This window comes from Oryzias latipes, chromosome 6 (genome assembly GCF_002234675.1).
Source record: "Oryzias latipes chromosome 6, ASM223467v1".
Lineage (NCBI taxonomy): Eukaryota > Metazoa > Chordata > Actinopteri > Beloniformes > Adrianichthyidae > Oryzias > Oryzias latipes.
In genome coordinates this window covers 7876736-7890269 of record NC_019864.2, presented here as the reverse complement: position 1 = coordinate 7890269, position 13534 = coordinate 7876736, and the positions used below count along the sequence as shown (strand labels likewise).

Below are 13534 nucleotides of genomic sequence, written 5' to 3'. Positions count from 1 at the left end.
GCCTCCAAGAACTCCGGAGCCGTTCTGCCGCAGTATTAACCCCAGCCACGCCATGAGCCACGCTCTAGTCTTGACCACCAAGCCGCTGAAAACAATCCTTTCATTAAAACTACTTACCAAGCCACTCACTCTTGTGATCATTCTAGGTTTCAGTGTCTGGGTCTGTCTCGCCGGAAAACTATGACAGACGTACTTGAAGGTAACGAAAAAAATCTGAGTTTAAAAGATCAAATTTCTCTTTCAGTTGAGCAAATGAGGCAAAGGCATCCTCTATAAGTAGATCTTTAAAGCGAGTGATACTGGTGTGATGCCATCGCAGGAAACCTGAATCCATAGTAGATGGCTTAAAAAGGTCATTCATGGCAATAGAACTTGTTTTTAAAGTGTCTGCCATAAATAACTTGCCAACGGTTCCACATATCACAAGTGACAAGTTAATAAAAATAGTAAAAAACATGACCTCATATTTTCAGATATAAATGCATTAAAAATCCCTGATTGAATTTCTGATGAATGAATATAAGAGAAGTTTGTCTTGAACCTTTAATTTGTTGTAGTTAAACAAAAAATTGACTCATGTCAGAAGTCAGAATTCTATATCCCCCTCTGGTCACCAGCGGGAACCACCTCCAGAGTTCTAACCACACTACATCTCCCAGCAACCCCAGCGCATACTTCCTGGATGCCGCACACATGACTCTCATTCACTCAATCATAGCAAGTCTGAAAGCTGTGCTCCATTGAGGCTGATCTTAGACACCACCCTCGCAGAGATCAGCGCGACAGGGGAGGTAACGGGGTTGCCGGCTCCACACCAGGACCTGTGAGAGGCCTTCAATGAGCAGCAGGCCACACAGCTCCCTCCACACCAGTCCTTCCTGACACAGTTTGGTGTCTTTCTTTCTGTTTCTGACTTCCTCTGTCTTTTGCAGGTCAGCTGTCACTCCTCCTGGATGGTTCCTCGCTCCCCTTCCTGGTGCTCTCTGTGGAGAAGTGCACAGCTGCCTGCACTTTGTAATCAAGCTTATTTAAGTTGAAGTCACTCAGTCCTCTGTGCCGGCGCGTCCCTGTTAGGTCTGTGGTGTTCCTGCTCAGCCGACACTGAGGTCTGTTTGTCTTTCCTTTTGTTTTTTTTGTCTTTGCTTAGTTCTCATTTTTGTCTTTTTGCAGTTATCCCTCTTATGAGAAGTTTTGTTTTCCTGTTCCCACCTTGTGGCGTTTTGTTATTTATTAAATCGCTTGTTGGCGCATTCCAGAGACTCAGCCTGATTCCTCTCTGAACTTGGGTTTTCATCGTTCCAACCATAACATTACCACTGTGCCATCGATCCTCTGCCATGCCCACCCGAGTACAGCTGTTCCCACTTTCTTAGCCTGAGTCATGTAGGCATGCATCCAAGAGGAGTTGGCTAAGGGCTTCATTCAACCATCTACATCTCCAGCCTCAGCTGGCTTTTTCTTTGTCAAGAAGAAAGAAAGTTTGAGGCCGTGTGTTGACTACGGCAGCCTTAACTATGTGGCTGTTAAATATTGTATTCCCCTGCCTCTGGTTCCTGCAGCTCTGCACAGCTTGTTTCTTTACGAAGCTGGATTTAAGGCAGGGGTGGGCAATTCCAGGCCTCGAGGGCCGGTGTGTCTGCATGATTTCCAGATACTCTTGCCCTACTCATGGCTGATTACCTGGTTCAGGTGTGTCCAGCCAATAATCTTGCCCTACTCATGGCTGATTACCTGGTTCAGGTGTGTCCAGCCAATCAGAACATGCCAGAGCAGGGTATGCTGGAAAACATGCAGGACTGCGGCCCTCAGTGCCCACCTCTGATTTAAGGAGTGCCTACAACCTCATCTGCATTAAAGCAGGGGATAAATGGAAGACTGCCTTTTCCACCACCACAGGACACTGAGTATCTTGTCATGCCCTTTGGTCTTTGTAATGCCCCCTCTGTTTTTCAGTCTTTTGTCAACATAATCCGTGACATGTTGCCACGCTTTGTCATCTATATCAACATCCTTGAAATCCATGCTCCCACAGCGTCATGGTCAGGCACCAAGATGTTCCCGTGTGCCTACTTTTCCAGGAATCTAATGACACAGAGCGGAATTATGACTTAGGCAACTGGGAAAAAGCTGGCTGTTAGGGAAGCATTCTCCGAGTGGAGGTACTGGCTCCGATGGTCAGCTCAACCCTTCCTAATGACCACAAGAACTTGGAATACATAAAGTCCGCCAAGTGGTTGAACCCATGGCTGGCACGTTGGTCCCTGTTCTTCTCACGCTTCAGTTTCAGATCAGTTTTCATTATCACTCAGGCTCAAAGAATGCAAAGGCTGATGCAGCATGTCGTCTCTGTCGTCTCTCTGCCCACAGCTCCAGAAACGGCAGAACAACTCCACAACGATGTTCTGGCACTACAGTCTCCCAGAGGTGTCAGATCGTGGGCCCCAGTTCACCTCACAAGTGTGGCGTGAAATGTGCAAGGGTCTGGGCAACAATGTGAGTCTGACCTCCGGCTACCACCTTCAGTCCACTGGCCAAGTGGAACGCCTGAAACAGGAGATCACTCGCGCTCTCCTTACCTACTGTATCCAACAACAGGATGACTGGAGTTGATTCCTGGTTTGGGCCGAATACCAAGAATTCCTTAAAGGAGACAGCCACAGGGCTCTAGCCCTTTTAGTGTGTTCTGGGGGTTTAACCCTAGCCAGCAGTAGACGAGTGGTTCTGTCGCTGTGAAGAGACATGGAAGGTGGCTCATGTACAGCTCTGGCAAGTCGTTTGCTGAACACAAGATCAAGTTAATCGGCGAAAATGGGAGGGTCCTAAGCTGGTCCCCGGCCAGTAGGTCTTGCTTTCCATCCGAGACCTCGATCTTTGGCTCCCCTGCAAGAAACTCGTGCGTGGGTTCCAAATAATCAGATCACCCCTGTGATCACCCCAGGTTTAAAATCTGGTGGATTGAGATGGGTACGTTCCTGGGTTGCCGCTGACGACATCCTTGACCCCTCCCTGATCAGCGACTTCTACCAATGCCACCCGGACAGACAAGCGCCCTGACCTCGTGGTCGACCTCCGTGTCAGAGGGCCCCTTTGCTTCCGGTCCCGCTTGCAGGAGAGGGGGCTCTGTCAGAAATAAGAGCTCTGTCTCCCCCTCTGGTCCCCAGTGGAAACAATCTCCAGAGTTCTAACCACACTACATCTCCCAGCAACCCCAGCGCACACTTCCTGGATGCTGCACACCTGACTCTCATTCACCCAATCAATCACAGAATACTTAAGCACAGCACTGAGCCTTACTCAGTGCAAAGTATAGTTTGTGCCACTTTGGCTTCATTACCGAGTGTTATATCTGGATCTGGGGGGTATTCCAGTTTAAACTACCCTGAGTTTAACCCTGAACTCTGGCTGAAATCCGCCTAAACTTGCTTATTCTGGGTATGTCGGTGCCAAAAGACCGGATATGAGTTGGCGTAATTACTGTCGACTTGGTAACCCTGGGTTAATGTACGTGCACAGCAGGTACATAAAGACATTCTCAATAGATCGCCGATTTCTGGAGTCACCACGGAAATGCGTGGTGAAAAAAAGAAAGAAAGCGCTATACTTCAGTGGAATGGAGTCTGATGTTTTAATGTCGGCGTATGAAGATTATGCGTCCATCAAAAAAGTAACACGGCTGCATCATCAAAAAGAGTTTCTGCTTGTAGAAAAAGAACAAAGTAAACGCACAAGTTTCTGATCTTGTTTCCATTTTCCTTGTGACGCATATATATATAACTTATCCAATTTTGCCAACTTAAATGAATTACTTCTATTGGTAACAAATAATTGAGTTAAATTTATTCAACCTAAATTTTACGTTTATAAAACTCAATAATTGTTTATACAACTCAAATTTACGTATTTATCTAACTAAATGTCATATTACTCCAATACAATCAACATTTTTTCCATCTTAATTATATTTCTTGAACTCTCATATGTCTAAGTTTGAGCCGGCAGATATACTCATTTGTATAACAATGAAAAGGCAAAAAAAGGCAAAAAGTGCATAAATTCATTAAAGAATTTTCTGTCATTGTCAGTAGGGGTGCTATATAAACTCATCATCCTCTCCCTCCCTCTCACTCATGGTGCACAGACTTAAGCATAGTAGGACAAATTAACTCGGCAAAACACAGTAAAACAGCTAAACAACTAAACACATTTAGTCAAAAACCCACACTTAAACACAAATCCGTCCAGGCAAGCAAAGGGAATGGTTTCCCACAATCCCTTGCAGTGCCGATCTAACAGCAGCACCAAAGTTACACCTACTTAATTGAATTGATTTGAATGATAGCAAAATAACTGTCTGAAAACAACGTGTTATTTTAAGCTGACTTTACAACAAAAAGATTTATCTTAACTGAAGCAAATAATTAAGTTAGATCAAAGTAAAAAAGTTTATATTTCCAACATCCATACGTGATCTTATCACCCTCTCACGGTGGAAAAAGTATTATCTGAGCTTCTTCATCCACTAAATCATCTTCAAATGGACACGCCATGCTGCTTCACCTCTCTGAAAACAAACTAACCTTCAACTAAACCTGCTCCGGACCAGGTTATGTTCAGAGAACGAGTTGCCATGGCAACTTGACCTACCCTGAAACATATCTCCATTTCTGGAACCGAAAGCTGAGGTTATCAACTTCCTTAGCCTCAAACCTACCGTGGGAGCTAGCATAACCTGCTTTCTGGAATACCCCCCTGATCCTCTGTTTCCTGACCCTGTTTCTGACTCTGTTTGCCTGCCGCCTGGCCCGACTCTTGCCTGGATCCTGATTACTTTAGTTGTTTCTTTATTGTTTTCATGCTCGTTATCGACCTCTGCCTGCTTTTTGGACTATTAGCTGAGCTAATAAACCTGCTGCAATTGGAACCAGCCTTCTGCCTGTTCTTGAGACACAAATTGTATTTAATATTTCTGTTACTGTTAAAATGTCAAATTATTGCTTGATACTAGTGAAATTTAATTATCACCAAATGGATGTATTTGTGTGTGTGTGTGTATATATGAATATGTATTTGGTTAAGTATTTTGATGTAATGTTTGTGGTACATTTGTCAACTTGATGTTACGTTTTATTTTGTGTAAAGCGTTCCCATGGTTTCTTTTGGATGGGCTTTGATGATTGTGATGATTCAGATGCTTTTGCTTAATGTTGATTATTATAAATGAGGCGGCCATGGTGCAGAGGTAGAGCGGTTGACATCTGATTCCAGGTTCGGTTCCAATTCTGCATGCCCATGTGTTATGTTCTTGCAGGACCCCACATTGCTCCTGGTGGTAACAGGTTGGCACTAATGTTCAACAGTGGAGCCGCCATCAGTGTGTAAATGCGTGAGTGAATGGGACTGACTGTAAAACACTTTGGGCCCTTATAGAGCGCTAAGGCCTAAATGCCATTTACCATTAACAGCATTGTTTGGAGGTGGTGAGGTTGTTGCATTTAAAGAATTAAAAAAAATCAAACTTTCAAAACTGATAGCAAATTGTATTTTAGTTTGCGTATTTTTAAACACAAAACCTGTTGGGGGAGCTGCCTGTTTCAGGTAAAATTAGTCAAATGGAATGTTTAATTTGCTCTGTTTGAAAAGAAAATGTGGTTCAATAGAAATCAGAATTGCGTAAAAATCAATGGTTTGTTGATGATGATCAATAAGCTGCAGTTCTGGAGTGAAGTGGAAGACCTGTTTAATATGAATAATGTGGCATAAATCCGTGTCTGATAATTGGAGTTGGTAATGGTCTAATCTAAGCAATCAAAGCAAAATTAAAACTAAAGATAAACAACAGAATATCTATATCAATTTAGCAAAATAAGTCATGAATTACTAATGAAGCCAAAGTTTAAAGGACAAAGCCTGTGTTTATCACCAGTGACCCTCCAAAAGGTGGCGTGAGAGTCAACGCAATGAGGCCGCAGCGCATCTCACTCCAGCGCAGGTTGGTGAAGCTGCCTGACGCGGCGCGCGCACCTCACGGAGCGGGAGAACAGTCTGGATGGACTGGATAAACCTTTTAACGCGCTTACAAGCGCGTGCAGAGTACGCTGAGCTGCATGCAGGCTTTAGCGCACGTGTTTCATTCTGAAGCAAATGACAGATCACACAATTCACAGGGTAAAAAAAATCGAAAAGGCAAAAGTTTTTTTTCCTATAAAAATTAATTGCTTCTTGTTTTGTTTTTTTAAATCACACAGAACTAGAGGCTGTAGTTTTTTAACTGAGGTTAACATTTTGTTCACTTTTGTAATAAATGAATCATTATTTTACTTAAAAAAATACTAAAAATCAATCTGTGAGTCTCCATTCAGTTTTTAGTCTAAGAAATGATCGCAAAACTCCTGATCACGAATTTAACTTTTTAACAATTGTTTCCAGAATTGCTTTGGTTTGGATTTGTCTGTTGCACTAAGGTTTTGTTGTTATTGTTTTTGTGGATTGGCGCGCTTTGATCCACGCAAGTGTGAATCATGGTGACTGGGAAAAGTTGTGCCGGTCTCTGTGCGCGCAGCACGCACGTGAGCGAACTCGAGGAAAAGTTGAAAGAAAGCCTCTGAAATCAGACTAAAGCTTAATCCGTTTTTTTTAATTTTTTTTTTTTTTTTACTATTAGACATTCTTTGAAAGAAAGTGACACAGACAGACAGAAAGATAAAAAGCCAAGCGAGAGAGGGAGTGTGAAAGAGGGAGGGAGGGAGAGGAGGGGTTATCCTGTTTCTGCGTCTTTGCCCGGCAGTGCCCTGCACTCTGACGAAGCCTCAACACAGTGCTGGACGGGGAATAACCCAAAAAGACTTTTTCTACTATCTCCAAATTGAAAAGTTCTCGGGCGCAGAACAGCTGTTGAAAACGACGCCGAGGTGTTTGGGTTTTCCCTCCCTCTCAGATCCTTGGTGGAGCGCAAACGGAGGAGTTACCAAAGTCCACGACACGCTCCAGCGATGGTGACTTTACGCACGGGATTTGACGGCTGTTTGAACTGACTACTGTGCGCGCTGTCGTCCGCCCGTTAACACTCTCCAACTTTACAAGAAGTGCGCGGTGAACACTGAAGAAGTGAAAGCAGGTAAGAGGAGCACTGTGCAGCTGCAGCAGCAGCTCAGGGGCCACCGCCTGCGTGCGCGTCCTCCGCTTGTTTCAAAGTGGCTGCCCACCCCACCTGTGAGCGCTCCACAACAAAACCGCCCTGACAGCCATGCACCAGCCGGTCACCGTCAGACTCTAAGCTGCACTTGGGACAGGGATCAGTTTGGATAAACTTTAAAAAAAGTTTTCTCCTTTAAAAGAAAAAAAAATCCCACTCAAAAAAGTTTGACAGCTGTTTTAAAAATAAGATTTAAACTTTAAATAAGTCGCCAAATTTCATTATAAACTTAAAAGAACTTGAAAAAGCAAACGTCCCTTATAGTTTTTCACCCAATTCTTTTAATTCGTTCTTTTGTATAAAAAGGTACTATAGATTTTGTGAAAACTCTTTTTAAATACAAAGCTCTCATTTGCATTATTTCAAACTTGATTTACTTTTTACAGGCCCAACAATAAATCTGGCACTTAACACCAACACGTGCCAGCCAATACACCCATCATTTTGTGGTCTAAACTAGAGCCCAACACTTAATATGTCCAATTAAAATAAAAAAGCGCGTTATTTCATTTTCCTCTGCACCCTTCTTCCAGGTGTTTGCGCAGATCTGTGGAGGCTCGGGCTGCAAGGATCACTCCGAGGCGCACACACTCAAATTAGGCTGCAGAAGAAAGAGAACACTTGCGTCTTCCAGGCCAGAGTAAACTTTCTTATGTGGAGGTCACTGGGATGACCCGCCATATACGAGTGCGCCGTGCGTTCAACCAACCCGAATGATCCCAAACGCGAACGCGTTCATACATGGAGACAGAGCAGAGAAAATAGAAGAAAATATTCAAAAACCTTCCTCGATTGGGATTTTTACCACATGGGACAACGTGTTTCAAATGCGTTTTAACAATTTCCCCTTGTTGTGCAGCCCGGGACAGTCAGCGTTTGCGCTTGAACTTGAGGCAATGTGCGCTGCAGGAGCAGCTTGGTGATTCAGGCCGGACAATCAACTGAGCCCCGAGTTCACAGCGAGGATGGCACAGGGGGTACAAGAGGACAAGGCGCACAGCAGCGGCTTGGAAGACAGCGATAAAGCCATTAGGGTGTTCCCCGCGTTTAGAGCCACACTACACCTTCCAGATAAGCCTCTGCCCACCCGCAGATAAGATGCTTTCAGAGTAACAGAGCATAAAGAGACAGATCACACATGCGTGACCAAAATGGACTTTAAAAACCACCAAAGACGAATTGCTTCTGTGATTTTTATTTTTAATAACGGAAAAGAACATTTGTCGAAAACCATTTTCCACAGTCATTTTTGTTGTTTTACTGTTTGCACATCAGAGCTCCTCACTGGAGCCTCCAGCTGACAGGTCGGGCCTGCCCAGACCAGCCTGCGCTCTCTGACAATTTCCAACAACTTGTTTAATTGTTTGGACTCTGGCATAACAATTTATAACCCCCCCCCCCATTCCCCTCTCTTGGAAGTGAGAATGTCTGTTTGAAAAACAATCTGAGCATAGGGAGGTGTGGGGAAGGGGGATTGGGGGCCGCTGAAGCTGATCTCTTATGGCATTTTGTTTTGAGCAGGTGCTGCGGGTTGACGTTCCCTCATAAGGTAAAGTGGCATTAGTGTCCAAATGGCAGGCTTATATATAGGCTGCCAATTCAGCACATTGTTCCTGCTGGATGCAGCTCGCTTTGCTGTCTGGGGGAGACCTGCACCCCTGCACACACACAAACATAGATACACACACACACACATGCACACTTCAGCAACAACAACAGGAGCCTGAATACAGGGGACCCACTGTGTGGTCCCCCTCCCCCCAAACTCTTGTCAGCTGCCTGCAGTAACTATTATCAAAACCCCAGAACATCTAGACTCACATTTCATTATACAATTATTATTTGGTCATCGAATGGAAAGAAACACATTTCCAATAAAATGATGCTTCACTTTGGGCCCTTTTGAGTTTCCATTTCTTGACTTCAGTGAATCATTTCAGGCCCCTGAAACACAAGTGCAGGTGTTGTCAAAAACCTTTAGGAAGCCCTTGTTTTTGACCAAATCCCCCCCTTTTTTTGGTGTCTGTGCTGTTAATGCTAAATGAGACTGAGCACACTTCTGTGCTGTTACACCAGCTTTCAAAAACTCTGCAGGGTCTCTCTTCCGAGCAGTGGGACTCTTTGTTTTTGGGAAAAATGATGGCATCTGACAGCAAACAGACAAAGCAATTAGAGGAAAAGTAAGCAGGCCTTCCCTGGAATTTGTTGTTAATCAGAAATGTATTCAAATAGACAGGAAAGACCTGATTTAATTATCTATTTTATGGTGTAACTGCTCTTGCATTTATCTGCATGTTGGGCTTTGACATCTATCCTCCATGTAACCACTGTGTTTTATTTAAATGTTCCCAGATGTTGTTTTTGCGAGGATGTCATTCACCTTCATCGCTAAACCCCCGATCTGCCAATTTAAGCTTGTGGCCGCTCCAGAGAGTCTTAATTATTTGTTGTCGGGCTCTTTGAAAAAGACACCAGCGCCCAAATTGGACATGTGTTGTACAAACACAAATTAAACATTAAGTCCTAAGTATTTCTCCCTGGATCCTAAGTGCACATTAGTCAGCCTATACTTATCTCTGGCCTAACGGCACACCCAAATTGCAGTGTTGTTGCAGAAAAAGAAAGGTTGGGGCCCCGGAGAATGAGCGCTTGAAGGATGCTGGCAGATGCCCATATACGTTTCTCAACCACAATTCCAGCTTAGGTGTGTTTGTTTAGCACTGAGAGTGCATTTGTGGACTTTTTGAGTCTTTTGTGTTTTTGTAAGTGTTGACAAAAGGAATCTGACAAATGTGTGACTAATCGTTCCCGTGCACATTCAGTCAGGTTTTATTGTGCTTTTGCATGCACACATGTACAAGCATGCACTCGGGCCATGCGTGCTTGCGTGTCCTTGTCCACAGTTAGATGAGCACAATGTAAAAGCATTTTTATTACGTCCTTGTCAGAAGCGTTTGTGCCTCGGTTTGTGTCGTTCTCTGCGGATCCCTCCTCTGTTCTCCTGCACACCACACAGCCTTGGAAACAGCTTTGTAATTTTTTCCCTGAGTGGAGAAAAAAGGCCTCACCTGCTCCCCTCCACCTAATTTGAAAGCTCAGACTGAGAGCTTGCTTGACACACCAGCTCTTAATGGCACACACACACACACACCTACACACACACACACAGAGCTATTCACACATTTACATATGGCATGTAGTTTTTGTTTAACACCGCTCACCACAGTTCAGATTCAAAAAGTTCATCCTTTTTCTTAGCACTCTTCTTCCTTTCCATCAGCCATGGCTTTCTTAAGAATTTCTGCTATGCATAGAAAAAGATCGGGTCAAATTTTTAATTTGTTTCCCTTCGGAGCCTTTGACTAGTGACAGTTTCACTGTCCACACGGTGACATAGCTGGCAAAATGCCTGGAGAGTAAAACACAGAGGCGTTGCTTGAATTCATATTTAACAAACCATTCAGTTTTTTTTTTCTTTCAGCCACAATTATCTGGAATGAAAATCAGGTATCACATGTTTTTTTTCTCTCCCCCTTTTCCTTTTTGTTTGTTTTAAGCACTTCTTGGCATGGCAACCTGCATGCAGCATCACTCTCTCTGCGTTTGCGCTTTTTCTGAAGTGGAAAAGCTCACCATCAGGCTCTCCGCTGACGCACGGAGCAGAGAGAAACCATCCCTCTGTGCTGCCGAAAGTCACTTTTGGAAGTGCACAGCTAATGGAAGTCACATTAAAATGTTAAAACTCCTGGAAGGTGCTGAAGAAAACAAACTCGTAACATGGTTATAAGTGCAGGAACATCACGCAGAGCTTGAAATGATTAAGAGTTGTGTCCGCTTTCTAAAACTGGTCAAAAACATCAATGAAATAAAGTAAATTTAATACATTGATACCTATTAATGCAAAGTCGCATATTGGCCCTAAAATTACCTTAATTTTGCATCAACATGAAAGCAAAAACATTAAATATTTTTAATTCATAGCTGGAAATAAAGTCAGGCATCAATCTATGCATGCTCAACCTGAATTAGTGATTTTCAGAAAAAGCGTTTTTTGTTTGTTTTTTTTAGCAGAAAATCTCAAGGTTATAAAGAAAAGGTTGCAAAAATGACCTCCTTTTAAATAAATGCTAGGAACCTCATGTAAACCTTTTTCTAAAATGATCGCAGATCTGATTAGTCTTTTGGAACGCATAAAAAAATGTGTTTAAGGAGTTATTAGCTGTTGCCACTTTTTATTAAAAGCCAGTTTCTCCAAACTTTATTGTTTGCCTTTGAGCGGGCAAACTTACTGGAAAAGATGTAACTCGCTCTTCGTTTTTGTCTGCGCTGCTCCAAACTCACCCCATAAGCTTCAGCAGCCAGTAAACGGTAAAGCAGGAGTTCTGGAAAATTGTTGTCTGCTCTTGTTTCTCTAATTCATGGGCATAAATTACAGGATTAAAGTGCTGCGGTTAGGCTGCTTGCTGCAGCCAATCAGACGGCACAGTGTTTGTGTTTCTGCTAGTCGACGATGACTGACAATAATATGTTTTTTTTAAACCAGTTTTAACAATATTTGTTGCTGTGTAATTCATTTTGAATTTTTAATTTTCCTGTAATAAAGAAAATGTATTCACATTATTTGCAAACAACTTGTGAGTAAAAAAGACGTAAATAAAATATGTTACTTACTTATTTATTAATACTTACATGTATTAATAAATAACTTAGAGAAATCCTGAACAATTTCTGAGGCTGTCAACAAATTTATTCTGGTAAAAATAAGATAAAGGTGAATAATCTGAAAACAGATACTTTTGAACCAATATGTTTGTAACTCATGAATCGGTATAATCCTACGACTATTTCCATTTTTAGAGTTTTATATCATAAAAACTTTACTTTAGGATGAGAAACTTGAATAATGAAACATGCCTGACTAACTCCAGTTTGAAGCACTCCCAAGTAAACTAATATTAATGGTTGGCATTATAAAAATCAATAAATTTGCCCTCTTTTCAGAAATAGAAATAGGAAAAAAGCAGAAGATATAATTCACAGAGAGTTTTGGCGATTGAATTGAAGTGTTTGAAGTCATATTTATCGTCTTTTTGTGTTTGTGTCTCTGAATAATCAAGGCACATAAACCTCACCCCCGAGGCACTCCCTGATGGGCAAAACAAACGGTAGAAAAAGATTTGCACTGTCCTTTGATCAAAGTCTGCTGTCCAAGTTGAACCACTGACTCCTGAGACTGATCATGATGGTTATCAGCTTCATTTGTGGGTTTTTCATGTCAATTCTTTATCCCTTACGGTTTGAGTGGGAGCTGGTAGAAATGTTTGCCCCTCCAAGGATGAAAAAGAGAAGGAAAATGCGCTGAAGTGTTTACGAGGAGGAAAAGCGTCCAACGCTTTCTGAGATCATTCTGTGTGAGCTGTCGAAAGCAGAGATGCTTTCTGCGCCGACAGTGAAGCCACACAAGCATCTCGTACTGAAGCAAAACTTTAATCCTAAAGCTCACACATTAAATCCGAAAAAGAGAGAAATAAAGATAACCTACTAAAAAATTAACAAAAAAAATCATTTCATTTTTAGTGATTTTTTCAAAATAAATATGCATTTGAAAAAAAGGATCAGGATTAGAAAGTTGTTGCAGACCATCTTAAGTCTTGGCCAACATTTTAACATTTCATCATCTTTTATGGAATGCTCTGTTGCAAAAGCAGTTTTTATTTTTAGAGGCAGAAGGTTGAATGAAAATATCACAAGAAATGAAGCCATAGATGAGTTCAGTCTCATATCCCTTGTGCTATCTTAGATGACCCCACCCTTACATTGATGTGTTCTCCCTACCATGACAAAGGTGGATAAAGGTGGAAAGATTTCATGTAATCCATGGACACCAGTGAAGATCACAAATCATTGAAGATAAAAGGTTCAGAGCACTGTCTAGTGGGTCTAGATGACCCAACTCCCAATGGGAAAGTGCCTAGGATAGCACAAGGGTCACATGAAGAAAAAGGCAATGCTAGGTCTACCAAACAGATCAGTGCTAGTGATAATCTGTTGAGGTGGACTCTCTAAATCCATCTAAGAACAAGGAAAATAGGAAAAGTTCCCTTTTTTTAACAGTAATGTTGGTCATTTTTAAGATTCTGAGATTGAGTTAGTACGGTGGCCCTGAAGTATCACTTCATGCGCACAAATGCAACTTAATGCGAAAAAACAAATAGAAGATCACAACCATATGTTTCATGTATTTTAAAAGTGCATTTTGATTTCTGAAAATTACATTTGTTTTCAGAAATGTTTCTTTTTCTTTTTTATGGAAACCAGAAAAGGTCAGTACTATGAGACATT

At 42.2% G+C, this 13534-nt stretch overlaps 1 protein-coding gene across 3 annotated transcripts in view; it reads left to right on the top strand.

Annotated features, from left to right (window-relative positions):
- Nucleotides 1-6537: 6537 nt before the first annotated feature.
- sox6a (SRY-box containing gene 6a) overlaps nt 6538-13534 on the top strand; it is a 129621-nt gene continuing 122624 nt past the window's right edge. For all 3 annotated transcript variants that reach the window (XM_023955377.1, XM_023955378.1, XM_023955376.1), the window contains exon 1: nt 6538-7114. The gene's annotated coding sequence lies outside the window, so the exon portion shown is untranslated. The remainder of the gene's footprint in view (nt 7115-13534) is intronic.